Genomic DNA, 22,274 nt, shown 5'->3' with positions numbered 1-22,274 from the left:
CTGTATCTTGGTGGTATATAAATAAAGCGGCAGTTTTTTTCTGGGGTGGGTTGTATCTAATATTATTGCCCACAAAAATCCTGCAGCCAGAACTGCCAACAAATAAAGATTTTGAAAATATACCGCTTAGCCTCAATGTGGGAATGGGTTTTACCACTAAGTAATGAGAAGTAAGATTTTACAGGAAAATAATAAACTAATGTTTTTATTCTGAAATTACAATGTGTCAACTGAAATTAATGTCACAGTGACCTCAGATGATGTAGTGAACGTTGGTGACTGGTTTTATGATGAATATGATGGAAAGTGTTACCCAGGAAAGATCAATAACTTCAGAGATGGGGAATACTTAGTGAGCACAATGGAGCAAGCTGGCAGCAACTGGAAACGGCCATCACCACCAGATGGGACATTTTATACATCTTCGCAGTTACTCAGGAAGATAAACTGACCTAGATTGAACATGGTTTCTACAGTTTTGAGTAATTTGTATCAGAGCCCTTTGACTAGGGACAGAAATGTAACATGAATCACAAAATTGATTTTAATAATAGTTTGGTTAACATTCAGTTTTTTGTTTGTGTGTCAATCATAAGTTTAGGGTCTTATAAGTGTATAGTATAAAAATCCTACTGTAAAAATAATGAAGAGAGCAGGAACACATAAATATTTAAGTCCCCTCAGTTCCTATGTCCATTCTGTTGTAACAAGACTTAATGTGTTAGCATGAGGGATGTTAGGGAACCATCTTATGGGGTATACCTTGATGTGGTGAATGGGCGCACATTTTAGGCCAAACATGTACTAAGAACCTCTCTTATACTCCATGTTAATTGTGTAGAGTGTATGAGAATTATTTTGACTATCATTGATCTTAGTACCTAAAGTGTGCACCAGCATTCTATGTTCCGTAACATGAGTCACGCATATAAACAATAACATTTAATTACTAAGAGTGTACATTCTTTCTGCATTTAAGCATTAATTAACATGTGTGGTGCATTTAAATGCATAAAAATTAACAAGAAATGTAACGTGAGTCACATGGAATGGCATATATATTGTTTTATGCAAATATATATTGTATTATATACATATATATAGTATTATATTAATATATACATATATATATTTATATTTATCTATCTCATATGTATCTATCTATCTCATATCTACCTCATATCTATCTATATTATATCTATCTCATATATATCTATCTCATATCCATCTGTCTGTCTATATAAATATCTACAGTATATATATATATATATGTATATATATATATATATATATACTTGTAACAGAACAAACAGCACAACTGCTTTGCAACATTTCGGTTTATTGTTTAAACCATCATCTGACATATGACAGATATATATATATATATATATATATATATGTATATATATATATACAGCATATATATATATATATATATATATATATATTTATTTATTTATTTTAATTATTGCAGTTGCTTACCAGCAAAAGTAGATGCTTCCCGTGTCTGAAGATGCGATTGCACATGGACAGCATTCCATCAATAATGAGACGTAACATGTTTTGCTGATATTTATATATTTCATTTTTCCTTTAGGAAATAAATTCAATAAACACTATAATTTGAGAATAAGTGTTTCATTCAACCTTTGGATGGCTGAGCTTTAAAATCACTACAATCAATTTATAATACTAGGTTTAGATAATGACACAGCGTGACGCTAATGACATGGAAGAACCATAATGATAATTATAGGTATATTCATTTTCCATTTCCCAATACAAACTACTGTATAAAGTACATAGATATCCAATGAAATAAATAAGATAACAGGTTATATAGCGTATAATAGTTACAAGTACAGATGTGCGGTTCGGTTTTAGTCGGATCTGTTTCGGATCTCAAAAAAAGCATATTGGCTATTCCGCTGTCACATGTTTTGGATAGCCAATAAGAGAAATCCAAACTTCTAGTTACAAGTTGTATTAGATTTAGAAATACAAATTTTTTTACACATTACACATATATAATAAACTAATATTAAAAATGATCAAAATTCTAATCTTTTATTTAGATAGATATAAGATAGATATACAGGATAGATGGATAGATGGATAGATAGATAGATAGATAGATAGATAGATAGATAGATAGATAGATAGATAGATAGATAGATAGATAGTTAGATAGGTAGATAGATATGATATATATATATATATATATCATATCTATATACCTATCTAACTATCTATCTATCTATCTATCTATCCATCTATCCATCTATCCTGTATATCTATCTTATATCTATCTAAATAAAAGATTAGAATTTTGATCATTTTTAATATTAGTTTATTATATATGTGTAATGTGTAAAAAAAATTGTATTTCTAAATCTAATACAACTTGTAACTAGAAAGTTTGGATTTCTCTTATTGGCTATCCAAAACATGTGACAGCCGAATAGCCAATATGCTTTTTTTGAGATCCGAAACAGATCCGACTAAAACCGAACCGCACATCTGTACTTGTAACTATTATACGCTATATAACCTGTTATCTTATTTATTTCATTGGATATCTATGTACTTTATACAGTAGTTTGTATTGGGAAATGGAAAATGAATATACCTATAATTATCATTATGGTTCTTCCATGTCATTAGCGTCACGCTGTGTCATTATCTAAACCTGTATATATATGCATATATAAAACAAACACTTGGAGGGTGGATATATATGCAATGTCTTTCATTACATCAATTAAAATACTGAACAAGAGTTCTTTTTCATGTTAAGAATTAAAAGTCAATTCAAATTGTCACCAAAGTGGAGGTTCTTTTAACAGATAATCCAATTCACAGTCTATTCATCTGTTTTGAATCCAATATTGTTGATGGTAGATTCCATATGTTCCAAAACAATTTGTCTAGTGAGTGTTCTCACCAGAGAACACTCAAAAAAACATGGCACAAAGGCCAACCATTAGAATCATTTGAATAATAAAATATTTTTATTATTATAAAATTTGTCTGTTAATCTGACATATAAAATGTATACACAAAAATGCTTACATAATCAATTTTTTGACATCCTGTCATCCTTAGGTTTAGTTATGTGATGATGGTCAGGTCTGTGCTTCCATTTGTCTTCATATTTACATCACATTGATCATAAATAATGTGACTGATTATTCCTTTATAGCACTAGAATCCAATGTACAGATAATTCCACTCTGTTTGATGGATTCACTCCACAACCCAACTTGTTTCGTCCATTAGGACTTCATCAGGGGTATACAATTTTGAAAAGATTCAAAAACAGAGACCTGGTAAATTGATGTATGTAGATCAATAACATTCTGGCAAATTGGGGTCACTACGGACAACTATTTGCTAGATACACCTCCCAAAACATGCTGTGCTCTGTCAGAATCAAGCTGTAATGACATTATTTTAGTTGATGTAACGAAAGACATTGGATACATTTGCGCCCTCCAAGCTTTTGTTTTGTATGTCTTGATCATAGTGTTCCCACTAACAGGGGTTCAACTTAAGGTGCAACAAATTATATTCTAGTACATAATGAGGACATTCTTTTTTCTTTATATATATATATAAAAATAGATATATAGATAGATAGATGAGATAGATAGATAGATAGATAGATAGATAGATAGATAGATAGATAGATAGATAGATAGATAGATAGATAGATAGATAGATAGATAGATAGATAGATAGATTGATAGATATGAGATAGATAGATAGATAGATAGATAGACAGACAGATAGATAGATAGATAGATAGCTATGAGATAGAGAGATAGACAGATAGATAGATATGATATGAGATAGATAGATAGATAGATAGATAGATAGATAGATATGAGATAGATAGATATGAGATAGATAGATAAATATGAGATAGATTATATATCTTGCGCCATCACATTGTGCAGTCCCTACCGATAACAATGTCTTCTGTACCATCGCAGGGACAGCGTGTAACGGCAACCGCTGTCCCTGTAGAAAATATTGCTGAATAGCTGCCATAAATTTCAATAATTTAAAAAAAATTGTGCCAATGTTACCTGCTAATATTCTGGGAGACATCATCACTGTTGCTGTATAGACCCCATTAAGTGATTGCTAATTGTGCAGATTTTTTTAATAAGTTATTTTGTTTCTTGTTCTGTATATGTCTATTTGAGATGTGTTTTCCATATGGTCAGTTTTTTGTAAGTCCTGTGTGTGATTTTCTTTGTGTTTGAGTGCAGTGTGATTGTGTGTTTGCATCATATTTTTTGGTTTTATATTTTAAATTGTTTTTGTCTACCTGTTAAAGACCATGTCTGATGAGAGACATCATAACCTTCCATAGTCCAATAGGATAATATTTCTGTCAAAACTGCCAGTTAAAATAAATTCATTTACCTGCTGTTTCAGCAAACACACCTGTCTAAGGATAGTCATTTTCGGCAGGTTTGCTGCCAGTTTTATGATGGTCTTCAAAACACCTGCTTATTAAATCAGGGGTTTCAATTCTATTCTATTCTGTTCTTTTCTTTCTATAGGCTAAAACATTGATGGTGTTTTTATATTCAATTCTGTTCGATTCTGTTATAAAGTGTGCTTTGACAGAGGTTTAGCAGTGGATTTTTAATTAGTAAGTCTGCGGATACCAAAACCGCCTCCAAACCGCAGCCAAACTGCCGGGGATTAGAACCTGCCGCTTAGTAAATATTGCTCTAAGTATCTAGCCAAAATGTCCATAATATATGAACCTTTCACAATGTACAGAGAAAACTGTGGGTTTGACAAAATGAAATGCCCTTAGCTATGAATGTCTGAGATTACTGTTTCAAGCTCCACATATGATATTAACATTAAATAAGGATAAACATTAAACATATATTTTTCATTTCTCTCCATTTAACATTGGTCATGTTTGTGAAGTTGGATTTAATTGATGTCCAATATTTATCCTCAAGAATTAAATTAATCAAAAATCCTTATTTCAGACTAATCCAGTGGTTCCCAACATTTTTTAACTGAGGCGCATTAGTGTATCAATGTAGTTTTCACAGCACCAAAAAGCCAAAAGTTTATAATTGAGAAATTCAGAAAACAATGTAGTGAAGTAGTACAGTGAAGTATATTGTGCTAACCTGTCATCCTTAGGGTTAGTTGTGTGATGATGGTCAGGTCTGTGCTTCCATTTGTCTTCACATTTACATTACATTGATCATAAATAATGTGATTTCATGCTAGACCACCAACCTGAAGGTGCCCACACACATACCGACTTGCTCCCAATCAGCCAATGTACACGATTTCCCCTAAACTCTCCCTGAACTCTGCCCAGGCAGTCGTGGTCACGATTTGGAGTTAAAAATGTCCAATCTGGCTTAAGATCTATCGTGCAGCCAGTGCATTGTATCCAAGATTGGCTAAACTGCCCTACCGCACAGCAGATCTGAAGATGCGATGTACGACGAGCGGAGATGCACATCGGCATCGTGATCAAGTGTAGAAACTCACGATTTGGCCATTTTTTACATGATCTGTCGTAACGATTCGTCGAAATCGGCCAAATTGGATGAAAAGTCGGTATGTGTGTGGGCACCTTAAGGCACCACTGCAAGTGTCCTAAGGCACCCCATGGGGCTACAGTGCACAGTTTGGGAACTACTGGACTAATCCCATTCTAGGAAAGTTCTATTGCACCTTCACTATTTTACCACCCTGAAGGTTATTTTAAGGGACGTTAGAAACGTTCAAAACCTAATCTATGATGTAATACTCTTCACAAATTTTAAAAAACACCCTTATCAGGAAAAGAGCCATTAGATTGGTAACAGTGGTTCTGGAAGGTAGCGACACTTGCTACTGCTCGTGCTTCACATTTTACCATTTCTACAGGCACCAGCATCAGCAGTTATCAGTGAGGTCGTTAACTGAAGTCCATATCCTACTCCTCAAGAGAGGACTGACTCCAATAGTGAGATCATTCCTTCACTGTTTCACAACAATGGAAGTTATATTAAGCAAAAACAGATCTGGCACCTAGGAAAACACCTGAAACTTTTTAACCCTCCAAAAATAGCCTGAATTACTTTTACTCCAAGACCACAAAGACAACCAATGAAAGAAATGTCTGCGGCCTTGAGACTTTGAAAACTATGAGTCCCTGACACCCAGATAGTCAACTTCATCAAATTTGTGAAAACTGTGATTTAATATATATATATATGGACAGCAGAGTGGATAATGAGTAATCTTGAGTTGCCTTCTATTGTTGGTTTAATTTACTACTAAATTGCATTACATAGAGTCCCTATATCAGTCCATGGACTCCTTGATCTTCATGTTCTAGATCTAGTACCTTGCAAGGAGCCCAATTGTCAACCTTATTAAAATCTATCACCAAGGTACTGTTAAGATTGTTTTAAAGGTTTCCCCTATTTTGTTACCATTGCATCCTAAATCTTACCTTGTCTTTTGGTGGTGTTGCTGACAAAATGTTCTCAATTTCGACAAGTTAAATGCTGAGGCCCAGTGGCCTAATGGATAAGGTATCAACTGCTGGGGATTGTGGGTTCAAGTCCCACCTTGGTCGCTTGTCTTTAAGTTCCCTCCATGTCTATGAAAATCTTGCTTACAGTTTACTTTGGATAATTTTAATACATCGAACTCCTTCAGTTAATTTGGCTTGATAGGAATCAGCCAAAATCATAACATTTCCATAATATATGAACCTTTCACAAAGGACAGAGAAAACTGTGGGTTTGACAAGATGAAATGGCTGTCTGATATTACTATTTCAAGCTCCACATATGAAATATACATTAAACAAAGATAACCATTAAACATATATTTTTAATTTCTCTCCATTTAACAGTAGTCATCTGTAGGAAGTTGGATTTTATTGATGTCCAATATTTATCCTCAAAAATGAAATTAATCAAAAATCCTTATTTCAGACTAATCCCATTTTAGGAATGTTCTATTGTACCTTCACTATTTTACCACCCTAGATGCTATTCTAAGGGAAGTTCAAAACATTCAAAACCTAAACTATGATGTAATACTCTTCACAAATTTTAAAAAACACCCTTATCAGGAAAAGAGACATTAGATTGGAAACAGTGGTCCTGGAAGGTAGCGACACTTGCTACTGCTCGTGCTTCACATTTTACCATTTCTACAGGCACCAGCATCAGCAGTTATCAGTGAGGTCGTTAACTGAAGTCCATATCCTACTCCTCAAGAGAGGACTGACTCCAATAGTGAGATCATTCCTTCACTGTTTCACAACAATGGAAGTTATATTAAGCAAAAACAGATCTGGCACCTAGGAAAACACCTGAAACTTTTTAACCCTCCAAAAATAGCCTGAATTACTTTTACTCCAAGACCACAAAGACAACCAATGAAAGAAATGTCTACGGCCTTGAGACTTTGAAAACTATGAGTCCCTGACACCCAGATAGTCAACTTCATCAAATTTGTGAAAACTGTGATTTAATATATATATATGGACAGCAGAGTGGATAATGAGTAATCTTGAGTTGCCTTCTATTGTTGGTTTAATTTACTACTAAATTGCATTACATAGAGCCCCTATATATGTCCATGGACTCCTTGATCTTCATGTTCTAGATCTAGTACCTTGCAAGGAGCCCAATTGTCAACCTTATTAAAATCTATCACCAAGGTACTATTATGATTGTTTTAAAGGTTTCCCCTATTTTGTTACCATTGCATCCTAAATCTTACCTTGTCTTTTGGTGGTGTTGCTGACAAAATGTTCTCAATTTCCACCAGTGAAAAGCAGAGGCCCAGTGGCCTAATGGATAAAGCATCAGCCTCCAGAGGTGGGGATTGTGGGTTCAAATCCCACCTGGGTCGCTTGTCTTTAAGTTCCCACCATGTCTTTGAAAGTCTTGCTTACAGTTTGTCTTGGATAATTTTAATACATGGTACTACTTCAGTCAATTTGCCTTGATAGGAATCAGCCAAAATCATAACATTTCCATAATATATGAAACTTTCACAAAGGACAGAGAAAACTGTGGGTTTGACAAGATGAAATGGCTGTCTGATATTACTATTTCAAGCACTATATATGAAATATACATTAAACAAAGATAACCATTAAACATATATTTTTAATTTCTCTCCATTTAACAGGAGTCATGTGTGGGAAGTTGGATTTAATTGATGTCCAATATTTATCCTCAAAATTGAAATTAATCAAAAATCCTTATTTCAGGCTAATCCCATCCTAGGAAAGTTCTATTGCACCTTCACTATTTTACCACCCTGAAGGTTATTTTAAGGGACGTTAGAAACGTTCAAAACCTAATCTATGATGTAATACTCTTCTCAAATTTTAAAAAACACCCTTATCAGGAAAAAAGCCATTAGATTGGTAACAGTGGTTCTGGAAGGTAGCGACACTTGCTACTGCTCGTGCATCACATTTTACCATTTCTACAGGCACCAGCATCAGCAGTTATCAGTGAGGTCGTTAACTGAAGTCCATATCCTACTCCTCAAGAGAGGACTGACTCCAATAGTGAGATCATTCCTTCACTGTTTCACAACAATGGAAGTTATATTAAGCAAAAACAGATCTGGCACCTAGGAAAACACCTGAAACTTTTTAACCCTCCAAAAATAGCCTGAATTACTTTTACTCCAAGACCACAAAGACAACCAATGAAAGAAATGTCTATGGCCTTGAGACTTTGAAAACTATGAGTCCCTGACTCTCAGATAGTCAACTTTATCAAATTTGGGAAAACTGTGATTTAATATATATATATGGACAGCAGAGTGGATAATGAGTAATCTTGAGTTGCCTTCTATTGTTGGTTTAATTTACTACTAAATTGCATTACATAGAGTCCCTATATCAGTCCATGGACTCCTTGATCTTCTTGTTCTAGATCTACTACCTTGCAAGGAGCCCAATTGTCAACCTTATTAAAATCTATCACCAAGGTACTGTTATGATTGTTTTAAAGGTTTCCCCTATTTTGTTACCATTGCATCCTAAATCTTACCTTGTCTTTTGGTGGTGTTGCTGACAAAATGTTCTCAATTTCCACCACTGAAAAGCTGAGGCCCAGTGGCCTAATGGATAAGGCATCAGCCTCTGGAGCTGGGGATTGTGGGTTCAAGTCCCACCTGCGTCGCTTGTCTTTAAGTTCCCTCCATGTCTTTGAAAATCTTGCTTACAGTTTGTCTTGGATAATTTTAATACATGGTACTACTTCAGTCAATTTGCCTTGATAGGAATCAGCCAAAATCATAACATTTCCATAATATATGAAACTTTCACAAAGGACAGAGAAATCTGTGGGTTTGACAAGATGAAATGAAATGGCTGTCTGATATTACTATTTCAAGCTCCACATATGAAATATACATTAAACAAAGATAACCATTAAACATATATTTTTAATTTCTCTCCATTTAACAGTAGTCATGTGTGGGAAGTTGGATTTAATTCATGTCCAATATTTATCCTCAAAATTGAAATTAATCAAAAATCCTTATTTCAGACTAATCCCATCCTAGGAAAGTTCTATTGCACCTTCACTATTTTACCACCCTGAAGGTTATTTTAAGGGACGTTAGAAACATTCAAAACCTAATCTATGATGTAATACTCTTCACAAATTTTAAAAAACACCCTTATCAGGAAAAGAGCCATTAGATTGGTAACAGTGGTTCTGGAAGGTAGCGACACTTGCTACTGCTCGTGCTTCACATTTTACCATTTCTACAGGCACCAGCAGTTATCAGTGAGGTCGTTAACTGAAGTCCATATCCTACTCCTCAAGAGAGGACTGACTCCAATAGTGAGATCATTCCTTCACTGTTTCACAACAATGGAAGTTATATTAAGCAAAAACAGATCTGGCACCTAGGAAAACACCTGAAACATTTTAACCCTCCAAAAATAGCCTGAATTACTTTTACTCCAAGACCACGAAGACAACCAATGAAAGAAATGTCTACGGCCTTGAGACTTTGAAAACTATGAGTCCCTGACACCCAGATAGCCAACTTCATCAAATTTGGGAAAACTGTGATTTAATATATATATATGGACAGCAGAGTGGATAATGAGTAATCTTGAGTTGCCTTCTATTGTTGGTTTAATTTACTACTAAATAGCATTACATAGAGTCCCTATATCAGTCCATGGACTCCTTGATCTTCATGTTCTAGATCTACTACCTTGCAAGGAGCCCAATTGTCAATGTGTGTCAATTAGTTATGTGATGATGGTCAGGTCTGTGCTTCCATTTGTCTTCATATTTACATCACATTGATCATAAATAATGTGACTGATTATTCCTTTATAGCACTAGAATCCAATGTACAGATAATTCCACTCTGTTTGATGGATTCACTCCACAACCCAACTTGTTTCGTCCATTAGGACTTCATCAGGGGTATACAATTTTGAAAAGATTCAAAAACAGAGACCTGGTAAATTGATGTATGTAGATCAATAACATTCTGGCAAATTGGGGTCACTACGGACAACTATTTGCTAGATACACCTCCCAAAACATGCTGTGCTCTGTCAGAATCAAGCTGTAATGACATTATTTTAGTTGATGTAACGAAAGACATTGGATACATTTGCGCCCTCCAAGCTTTTGTTTTGTATGTCTTGATCATAGTGTTCCCACTAACAGGGGTTCAACTTAAGGTGCAACAAATTATATTCTAGTACATAATGAGGACATCCTTTTTTCTTTATATATATATATAAAAATAGATATATAGATAGATAGATGAGATAGATAGATAGATAGATAGATAGATAGATAGATAGATAGATAGATTGATAGATATGAGATAGATAGATAGATAGATAGATAGATAGATAGATAGACAGATAGATAGATAGATAGATAGATAGATAGATAGATAGTTAGCTATGAGATAGAGAGATAGACAGATAGATAGATAGATAGATAGATAGATAGATAGATAGATAGATAGATATGATATGAGATAGATAGATAGATAGATAGATAGATAGATATGAGATAGATAGATATGAGATAGATAGATAAATATGAGATAGATTATATATCTTGCGCCATCACATTGTGCAGTCCATACCGATAACAATGTCTTCTGTACCATCGCAGGGACAGCGTGTTACGGCAACCGCTGTCCCTGTAGAAAATATTGCTGAATAGCTGCCATAAATTTCAATAATTTAAAAAAAATTGTGCCAATGTTACCTGCTAATATTCTGGGAGACATCATCACTGTTGCTGTATAGACCCCATTAAGTGATTGCTAATTGTGCAGATTTTTTTAATAAGTTATTTTGTTTCTTGTTCTGTATATGTCTATTTGAGATGTGTTTTCCATATGGTCAGTTTTTTGTAAGTCCTGTGTGTGATTTTCTTTGTGTTTGAGTGCAGTGTGATTGTGTGTTTGCATCATATTTTTTGGTTTTATATTTTAAATTGTTTTTGTCTACCTGTTAAAGACCATGTCTGATGAGAGACATCATAACCTTCCATAGTCCAATAGGATAATATTTCTGTCAAAACTGCCAGTTAAAATAAATTCATTTACCTGCTGTTTCAGCAAACACACCTGTCTAAGGATAGTCATTTTCGGCAGGTTTGCTGCCAGTTTTATGATGGTCTTCAAAACACCTGCTTATTAAATCAGGGGTTTCAATTCTATTCTATTCTGTTCTTTTCTTTCTATAGGCTAAAACATTGATGGTGTTTTTATATTCAATTCTGTTCGATTCTGTTATAAAGTGTGCTTTGACAGAGGTTTAGCAGTGGATTTTTAATTAGTAAGTCTGCGGATACCAAAACCGCCTCCAAACCGCAGCCAAACTGCCGGGGATTAGAACCTGCCGCTTAGTAAATATTGCTCTAAGTATCTAGCCAAAATGTCCATAATATATGAACCTTTCACAATGTACAGAGAAAACTGTGGGTTTGACAAAATGAAATGCCCTTAGCTATGACTGTCTGAGATTACTGTTTCAAGCTCCACATATGATATTAACATTAAATAAGGATAAACATTAAACATATATTTTTCATTTCTCTCCATTTAACATTGGTCATGTTTGTGAAGTTGGATTTAATTGATGTCCAATATTTATCCTCAAGAATTAAATTAATCAAAAATCCTTATTTCAGACTAATCCAGTGGTTCCCAACATTTTTTAACTGAGGCGCATTAGTGTATCAATGTAGTTTTCACAGCACCAAAAAGCCAAAAGTTTATAATTGAGAAATTCAGAAAACAATGTAGTGAAGTAGTACAGTGAAGTATATTGTGCTAACCTGTCATCCTTAGGGTTAGTTGTGTGATGATGGTCAGGTCTGTGCTTCCATTTGTCTTCACATTTACATTACATTGATCATAAATAATGTGATTTCATGCTAGACCACCAACCTGAAGGTGCCCACACACATACCGACTTGCTCCCAATCAGCCAATGTACACGATTTCCCCTAAACTCTCCCTGAACTCTGCCCAGGCAGTTGTGGTCACGATTTGGAGTTAAAAATGTCCAATCTGGCTTAAGATCTATCGTGCAGCCAGTGCATTGTATCCAAGATTGGCTAAACTGCCCTACCGCACAGCAGATCTGAAGATGCGATGTACGACGAGCGGAGATGCACATCGGCATCGTGATCAAGTGTAGAAACTCACGATTTGGCCATTTTTTACATGATCTGTCGTAACGATTCGTCGAAATCGGCCAAATTGGATGAAAAGTCGGTATGTGTGTGGGCACCTTAAGGCACCACTGCAAGTGTCCTAAGGCACCCCATGGGGCTACAGTGCACAGTTTGGGAACTACTGGACTAATCCCATTTTAGGAAAGTTCTATTGCACCTTCACTATTTTACCACCCTAGACGCTATTCTAAGGGAAGTTCTAAACATTCAAAACCTAAACTATGATGTAATACTCTTCACAAATTTTAAAAAACACCCTTATCAGGAAAAGAGACATTAGATTGGAAACAGTGGTCCTGGAAGGTAGCGACACTTGCTACTGCTCGTGCTTCACATTTTACCATTTCTACAGGCACCAGCATCAGCAGTTATCAGTGAGGTCGTTAACTGAAGTCCATATCCTACTCCTCAAGAGAGGACTGACTCCAATAGTGAGATCATTCCTTCACCGTTTCACAACAATGGAAGTTATATTAAGCAAAAACAGATCTGGCACCTAGGAAAACACCTGAAACTTTTTAACCCTCCAAAAATAGCCTGAATTACTTTTACTCCAAGACCACAAAGACAACCAATCAAAGAAATGTCTACGGCCTTGAGACTTTCAAAACTATGAGTCCCTGACACCCAGATAGTCAACTTCATCAAATTTGTGAAAACTGTGATTTAATATATATATATGAACAGCAGAGTGGATAATGAGTAATCTTGAGTTGCCTTCTATTGTTGGTTTAATTTACTACTAAATTGCATTACATAGAGTCCCTATATCAGTCCATGGACTCCTTGATCTTCTTGTTCTAGATCTACTACCTTGCAAGGAGCCCAATTGTCAACCTTATTAAAATCTATCACCAAGGTACTGTTATGATTGTTTTAAAGGTTTCCCCTATTTTGTTACCATTGCATCCTAAATCTTACCTTGTCTTTTGGTGGTGTTGCTGACAAAATGTTCTCAATTTCCACCAGTGAAAAGCTGAGGCCCAGTGGCCTAATGGATAAGGCATCAGCCTCCGGAGCTGGGGATTGTGGGTTCAAGTCCCACCTGGGTCGCTAGTCTTTAAGTTCCCTCCATGTCTTTGAAAGTCTTGCTTACAGTTTGTCTTGGATAATTTTAATACATGGTACTACTTCAGTCAATTTGCCATGATAGGAATCAGCCAAAATCATAACATTTCCATAATATATGAAACTTTCACAAAAGACAGAGAAATCACGAAGACAACCAATGAAAGAAATGTCTACGGCCTTGAGACTTTGAAAACTATGAGTCCCTGACACCCAGATAGTCAACTTCATCAAATTTGTGAAAACTGTGATCTAATATGTATATATATGGACAGCAGAGTGGATAATGAGTAATCTTGAGTTGCCTTCTATTGTTGGTTTAATTTACTACTAAATTGCATTACATAGAGTCCCTATATCAGTCCATGGACTCCTTGATCTTCATGTTCTAGATCTAGTACCTTGCAAGGAGCCCAATTGTCAACCTTATTAAAATCTATCACCAAGGTACTGTTATGATTGTTTTAAAGGTTTCCCCTATTTTGTTACCATTGCATCCTAAATCTTACCTTGTCTTTTGGTGGTGTTGCTGACAAAATGTTCTCAATTTCGACAAGTTAAATGCTGAGGCCCAGTGGCCTAATGGATAAGGTATCAACTGCTGGGGATTGTGGGTTCAAGTCCCACCTTGGTCGCTTGTCTTTAAGTTCCCTCCATGTCTATGAAAATCTTGCTTACAGTTTACTTTGGATAATTTTAATACATCGAACTCCTTCAGTTAATTTGGCTTGATAGGAATCAGCCAAAATCATAACATTTCCATAATATATGAACCTTTCACAAAGGACAGAGAAAACTGTGGGTTTGACAAGATGAAATGGCTGTCTGATATTACTATTTCAAGCTCCACATATGAAATATACATTAAATAAAGATAACCATTAAACATATATTTTTAATTTCTCTCCATTTAACAGTAGTCATGTGTAGGAAGTTGGATTTTATTGATGTCCAATATTTATCCTCAAAAATGAAATTAATCAAAAATCTTTATTTCAGACTAATCCCATTATAGGAATGTTCTATTGTACCTTCACTATTTTACCACCCTAGACGCTATTCTAAGGGAAGTTCTAAACATTCAAAACCTAAACTATGATGTAATACTCTTCACAAATTTTAAAAAACACCCTTATCAGGGAAAGAGACATTAGATTGGAAACAGTGGTCCTGGAAGGTAGCGACATTTGCTACTGCTCGTGCTTCACATTTTACCATTTCTACAGGCACCAGCATCAGCAGTTATCAGTGAGGTCGTTAACTGAAGTCCATATCCTACTCCTCAAGAGAGGATTGACTCCAATAGTGAGATCATTCCTTCACTGTTTCACAACAATGGAAGTTATATTAAGCAAAAACAGATCTGGCACCTAGGAAAACACCTGAAACTTTTTAACCCTCCAAAAATAGCCTGAATTACTTTTACTCCAAGACCACAAAGACAATCAATGAAAGAACTGTCTACGGCTTTGAGACTTTGAAAACTATGAGTCCCTGACACCCAGATTGTCAACTTCATCAAATTTGTGAAAACTGTGATTTAATATATATATATGGACAGCAGAGTGGATAATGAGTAATCTTGAGTTGCCTTCTATTGTTGGTTTCATTTACTACTAAATTGCATTACATTGAGTCCCTATATCAGTCCATGGACTCCTTGATCTTCATGTTCTAGATCTACTACCTTGCAAGGAGCCCAATTGTCAACCTTATTAAAATCTATCACCAAGGTACTGTTATGATTGTTTTAAAGGTTTCCCCTATTTTGTTACCATTGAATCCTAAATCTTACCTTGTCTTTTGGTGGTGTTGCTGACAAAATGTTCTCAATTTCCACCAGTGAAAAGTTGAGGCCCAGTGGCCTAATGGATAAGGCATCAGCCTCCGGAGCTGGGGATTGTGGGTTCAAGTCCCACCTGGGTCACTTGTCTTTATGTTCCCTCCATGTCTTTGAAAATCTTGCTTACAGTTTGACTTGGATAATTTTATTACATGGTACTACTTCAGTCAATTTGGCTTGATAGGAATCAGCCAAAATCATAACATTTCCATAATATATGAAATTTCACAAAGGACAGAGAAAACTGTTGATTTGACAAGATGAAATGGCTGTCTGATATTACTATTTCAAGCTCCACATATGAATTATACATTAAACAAAGATAACCATGAAACATATATTTTTAATTTCTCTCCATTTAACAGTAGTCATGTGTGGGAAGTTGGATTTAATTCATGTCCAATATTTATCCTCAAAATTGAAATGAATCAAAAATCCTTATTTCAGACTAATCCCATCCTAGGAAAGTTCTATTGCACCTTCACTATTTTACCACCCTGAAGGTTATTTTAAGGGACGTTAGAAACGTTCAAAACCTAATCTATGATGTAATATTCTTCACAAATTTTAAAAAACACCCTTATCAGGAAAAGAGACATTAGATTGGTAACAGTGGTTCTGGAAGGTAGCGACACTTGCTACTGCTCGTGCTTCACATTTTACCATTTCTACAGGCACCAGCATCAGCAGTTATCAGTGAGGTCGTTAACTGAAGTCCATATCCTACTCCTCAAGAGAGGACTGACTCCAATAGTGAGATCATTCCTTCACTGTTTCACAACAATGGAAGTTATATTAAGCAAAAACAGATCTGGCACCTAGGAAAACACCTGAAACTTTTTAACCCTCCAAAAATAGCCTGAATTACTTTTACTCCAAGACCACAAAGACAATCAATGAAAGGACTGTCTACGGCCTTGAGACTTTGAAAACTATGAGTCCCTGACACCCAGATTGTCAACTTCATCAAATTTGTGAAAACTGTGATTTAATATATATATATGGACAGCAGAGTGGATAATGAGTAATCTTGAGTTGCCTTCTATTGTTGGTTTCATTTACTACTAAATTGCATTACATTGAGTCCCTATATCAGTCCATGGACTCCTTGATCTTCATGTTCTAGATCTACTACCTTGCAAGGAGCCCAATTGTCAACCTTATTAAAATCTATCACCAAGGTACTGTTATGATTGTTTTAAAGGTTTCCCCTATTTTGTTACCATTGAATCCTAAATCTTACCTTGTCTTTTGGTGGTGTTGCTGACAAAATGTTCTCAATTTCCACCAGTGAAAAGCTGAGGCCCAGTGGCCTAATGGATAAGGCATCAGCCTCCGGAGCTGGGGATTGTGGGTTAAAGTCTCACCTGGGTCGCTTGTCTTTATGTTCCCTCCATGTCTTTGAAAATCTTGCTTACAGTTTGTCTTGGATAATTTTAATACATGGTACTCCTTCAGTCAATTTGGCTTGATAGGAATCAGCCAAAATCATAACATTTCCATAATATATGAAACTTTCACAAAGGACAGAGAAAACTGTTGATTTGACAAGATGAAATGGCTGTCTGATATTACTATTTCAAGCTCCACATATGAATTATACATTAAACAAAGATAACCATGAAACATATATTTTTAATTTCTCTCCATTTAACAGTAGTCATGTGTGGGAAGTTGGATTTAATTCATGTCCAATATTTTTCCTCAAAATTGAAATGAATCAAAAATCCTTATTTCAGACTAATCCCATCCTAGGAAAGTTCTATTGCACCTTCACTATTTTACCACCCTGAAGGTTATTTTAAGGGACGTTAGAAACGTTCAAAACCTAATCTATGATGTAATATTCTTCACAAATTTTAAAAAACACCCTTATCAGGAAAAGAGACATTAGATTGGTAACAGTGGTTCTGGAAGGTAGCGACACTTGCTACTGCTCGTGCTTCACATTTTACCATTTCTACAGGCACCAGCATCAGCAGTTATCAGTGAGGTCGTTAACTGAAGTCCATATCCTACTCCTCAAGAGAGGACTGACTCCAATAGTGAGATCATTCCTTCACTGTTTCACAACAATGGAAGTTATATTAAGCAAAAACAGATCTGGCACCTAGGAAAACACCTGAAACTTTTTAACCCTCCAAACATAGCCTGAATTACTTTTACTCCAAGACCAAAAAGACAACCAATGAAAGAACTGTCTATGGCCTTGAGACTTTGAAAACTATGAGTCCCTGACACCCAGATTGTCAACTTCATCAAATTTGTGAAAACTGTGTTTAATATATATATATGGACAGCAGAGTGGATAATGAGTAATCTTGAGTTGCCTTCTATTGTTGGTTTCATTTACTACTAAATTGCATTACATTGAGTCCCTATATCAGTCCATGGACTCCTTGATCTTCATGTTCTAGATCTACTACCTTGCAAGGAGCCCAATTGTCAACCTTATTAAAATCTATCACCAAGGTACTGTTATGATTGTTTTAAAGGTTTCCCCTATTTTGTTACCATTGAATCCTAAATCTTACCTTGTCTTTTGGTGGTGTTGCTGACAAAATGTTCTCAATTTCTACCAGTGAAAAGCTGAGGCCCAGTGGCCTAATGGATAAGGCATCAGCCTCCGGAGCTGGGGATTGTGGGTTCAAGTCCCACCTGGGTCGCTTGTCTTTATGTTCCCTCCATGTCTTTGAAAATCTTGCTAACAGTTTGTCTTGGATAATTTTAATACATGGTACTCCTTCAGTCAATTTGGCTTGATAGGAATCAGCCAAAATCATAACATTTCCATAATATATGAAACTTTCACAAAGGACAGAGAAAACTGTTGATTTGACAAGATGAAATGGCTGTCTGATATTACTAGTTCAAGCTCCACATATGAATTATACATTAAACAAAGATAACCATGAAACATATATTTTTAATTTCTCTCCATTTAACAGTAGTCATGTGTGGGAAGTTGGATTTAATTCATGTCCAATATTTATCCTCAAAATTGAAATGAATCAAAAATCCTTATTTCAGACTAATCCCATCCTAGGAAAGTTCTATTGCACCTTCACTATTTTACCACCCTGAAGGTTATTTTAAGGGACGTTAGAAACGTTCAAAACCTAATCTATGATGTAATATTCTTCACAAATTTTAAAAAACACCCTTATCAGGAAAAGAGACATTAGATTGGTAACAGTGGTTCTGGAAGGTAGCGACACTTGCTACTGCTCGTGCTTCACATTTTACCATTTCTACAGGCACCAGCATCAGCAGTTATCAGTGAGGTCGTTAACTGAAGTCCATATCCTACTCCTCAAGAGAGGACTGACTCCAATAGTGAGATCATTCCTTCACTGTTTCACAACAATGGAAGTTATATTAAGCAAAAACAGATCTGGCACCTAGATAAACACCTGAAACTTTTTAACCCTCCAAAAATAGCCTGAATTACTTTTACTCCAAGACCACAAAGACAATCAATGAAAGAACTGTCTACGGCCTTGAGACTTTGAAAACTATGAGTCCCTGACACCCAGATTGTCAACTTCATCAAATTTGTGAAAACTGTGATTTAATATATATATATGGACAGCAGAGTGGATAATGAGTAATCTTGAGTTGCCTTCTATTGTTGGTTTCATTTACTACTAAATTGCATTACATTGAGTCCCTATATCAGTCCATGGACTCCTTGATCTTCATGTTCTAGATCTACTACCTTGCAAGGAGCCCAATTGTCAACCTTATTAAAATCTATCACCAAGGTACTGTTATGATTGTTTTAAAGGTTTCCCCTATTTTGTTACCATTGAATCCTAAATCTTACCTTGTCTTTTGGTGGTGTTGCTGACAAAATGTTCTCAATTTCCACCAGTGAAAAGCTGAGGCCCAGTGGCCTAATGGATAAGGCATCAGCCTCCGGAGCTGGGGATTGTGGGTTAAAGTCTCACCTGGGTCGCTTGTCTTTATGTTCCCTCCATGTCTTTGAAAATCTTGCTTACAGTTTGTCTTGGATAATTTTAATACATGGTACAACTTCAGTCAATTTGGCTTGATAGGAATCAGCCAAAATCTTAACATTTCCATAATATATGAAACTTTCACAAAAGACAGAGAAATCACGAAGACAACCAATGAAAGAAATGTCTACGGCCTTGAGACTTTGAAAACTATGAGTCCCTGACACCCAGATAGCCAACTTCATAAAATTTGGGAAAACTGTGATTTAATATATATATATGGACAGCAGAGTGGATAATGAGTAATCTTGAGTTGCCTTCTATTGTTGGTTTAATTTACTACTAAATAGCATTACAAAGAGTCCCTATATCAGTCCATGGACTCCTTGATCTTCATGTTCTAGATCTACTACCTTGCAAGGAGCCCAATTGTCAACCTTATTAAAATCTATCACCAAGGTACTGTTATGATTGTTTTAAAGGTTTCCCCTATTTTGTTACCATTGCATCCTAAATCTTACCTTGTCTTTTCGTGGTGTTGCTGACAAAATGTTCTCAATTTCCACCAGTGAAAAGCTGAGGCCCAGTGGCCTAATGGATAAGGCATCAGCCTCCGGAGCTGGGGATAGTGGGTTCAAGTCCCACCTGGATCACTTGTCTTTATGTTCCCTCCATGTCTTTGAAAGTCTTGCTTACAGTTTGTCTTGGATAATTTTAATACATGGTACTACTTCAGTCATTTTGCCTTGATAGGAATCAGCCAAAATCTTAACATTTCCATAATATATGAAACTTTCACAAAGGACAGAGAAAACTGTGGGTTTGACAAGATGAAATGTCTGTCTGATATTACTATTTCAAGCTCCACATATGAAATATACATTAAACAAAGATAACCATGAAACATATATTTTTAATTTCTCTCCATTTAACAGTAGTCATGTGTGGGAAGTTGGATTTAATTCATGTCCAATTTTTATCCTCAAAATTGAAATGAATCAAAAATCCTTATTTCAGACTAATCCCATCCTAGGAAAGTTCTATTGCACCTTCACTATTTTACCACCCTGAAGGTTATTTTAAGGGACGTTAGAAACGTTCAAAACCTAATCTATGATGTAATATTCTTCACAAATTTTAAAAAACACCCTTATCAGGAAAAGAGACATTAGATTGGTAACAGTGGTTCTGGAAGGTAGCGACACTTGCTACTGCTCGTGCTTCACATTTTACCATTTCTACAGGCACCACCATCAGCAGTTATCAGTGAGGTCGTTAACTGAAGTCCATATCCTACTCCTCAAGAGAGGACTGACTCCAATAGTGAGATCATTCCTTCACTGTTTCACAACAATGGAAGTTATATTAAGCAAAAACAGATCTGGCACCTAGGAAAACACCTGAAACTTTGTAACCCTCCAAAAATAGCCTGAATTACTTATACTCCAAGACCAAAAAGACAACCAATGAAAGAACTGTCTATGGCCTTGAGACTTTGAAAACAATGAGTCCCTGACACCCAGATAGTCAACTTCATCAAATTTGTGAAAACTGTGATTTAATATATATATATGGACAGCAGAGTGGATAATGAGTAATCTTGAGTTGCCTTCTATTGTTGGTTTCATTTACTACTAAATTGCATTACATAGAGTCCCTATATCAGTCCATGGACTCCTTGATCTTCATGTTCTAGATCTACTACCTTGCAAGGAGCCCAATTGTCAACCTTATTAAAATCTATCACCAAGGTACTGTTATGATTGTTTTAAAGGTTTCCCCTATTTTGTTACCATTGAATCCTAAATCTTACCTTGTCTTTTGGTGGTGTTGCTGACAAAATGTTCTCAATTTCTACCAGTGAAAAGCTGAGGCCCAGTGGCCTAATGGATAAGGCATCAGCCTCCGGAGCTGGGGATTGTGGGTTCAAGTCCCACCTGGGTCGCTTGTCTTTATGTTCCCTCCATGTCTTTGAAAATCTTGCTTACAGTTTACCTTGGATAATTTTAATACATGGTACTCCTTCAGTCAATTTGGCTTGATAGGAATCAGCCAAAATCATAACATTTCCATAATATATGAACCTTTCACAAAGGACAGAGAAAACTGTGGGTTTGACAAGATGAAATGGCTGTCTGATATTACTATTTCAAGCTCCACATATGAAATATACATTAAACAAAGATAACCATGAAACATATATTTTTAATTTCTCTCCATTTAACAGTAGTCATGTGTGGGAAGTTGGATTTAGTTCATGTCCAATATTTATCCTCAAAATTGAAATGAATCAAAAATCCTTATTTCAGACTAATCCCATCCTAGGAAAGTTCTATTGCACCTTCACTATTTTACCACCCTGAAGGTTATTTTAAGGGACGTTAGAAACGTTCAAAACCTAATCCATGATGTAATATTCTTCACAAATTTTAAAAAACACCCTTATCAGGAAAAGAGACATTAGATTGGTAACAGTGGTTCTGGAAGGTAGCGACACTTGCTACTGCTCGTGCTTCACATTTTACCATTTCTACAGGCACCAGCATCAGCAGTTATCAGTGAGGTCGTTAACTGAAGTCCATATCCTACTCCTCAAGAGAGGACTGACTCCAATAGTGAGATCATTCCTTCACTGTTTCACAACAA

The 22,274-nt window shown here is 35.6% G+C and overlaps 6 non-coding genes across 6 annotated transcripts; all 6 read left to right on the top strand.

Moving 5' to 3' along the window:
• The first annotated feature begins 9,130 nt into the window (after positions 1–9,130).
• On the top strand, positions 9,131–9,203 carry TRNAQ-CUG (transfer RNA glutamine (anticodon CUG)). The gene has a single exon. It is a non-coding gene; the product is annotated as a tRNA-Gln (tRNA).
• Positions 9,204–13,738: 4,535 nt separating this feature from the next.
• Positions 13,739–13,811, top strand: TRNAR-CCG (transfer RNA arginine (anticodon CCG)). Its single transcript has one exon. It is a non-coding gene; the product is annotated as a tRNA-Arg (tRNA).
• A 1,869-nt stretch (positions 13,812–15,680) lies between these two features.
• TRNAR-CCG (transfer RNA arginine (anticodon CCG)) lies at positions 15,681–15,753 on the top strand. Its single transcript has one exon. It is a non-coding gene; the product is annotated as a tRNA-Arg (tRNA).
• Positions 15,754–18,262: 2,509 nt separating this feature from the next.
• Positions 18,263–18,335, top strand: TRNAR-CCG (transfer RNA arginine (anticodon CCG)). Its single transcript has one exon. It is a non-coding gene; the product is annotated as a tRNA-Arg (tRNA).
• Positions 18,336–20,208: 1,873 nt separating this feature from the next.
• TRNAR-CCG (transfer RNA arginine (anticodon CCG)) lies at positions 20,209–20,281 on the top strand. The gene has a single exon. It is a non-coding gene; the product is annotated as a tRNA-Arg (tRNA).
• A 1,219-nt stretch (positions 20,282–21,500) lies between these two features.
• TRNAR-CCG (transfer RNA arginine (anticodon CCG)) lies at positions 21,501–21,573 on the top strand. Its single transcript has one exon. It is a non-coding gene; the product is annotated as a tRNA-Arg (tRNA).
• Positions 21,574–22,274: the final 701 nt, after the last annotated feature.

The sequence above is a fragment of the Taudactylus pleione genome, unplaced genomic scaffold (assembly GCF_031769625.1).
Source record: "Taudactylus pleione unplaced genomic scaffold, aTauple2 ptg000905l, whole genome shotgun sequence".
Lineage (NCBI taxonomy): Eukaryota > Metazoa > Chordata > Amphibia > Anura > Myobatrachidae > Taudactylus > Taudactylus pleione.
This window is presented reverse-complemented; position numbering and strand designations above follow the sequence as displayed.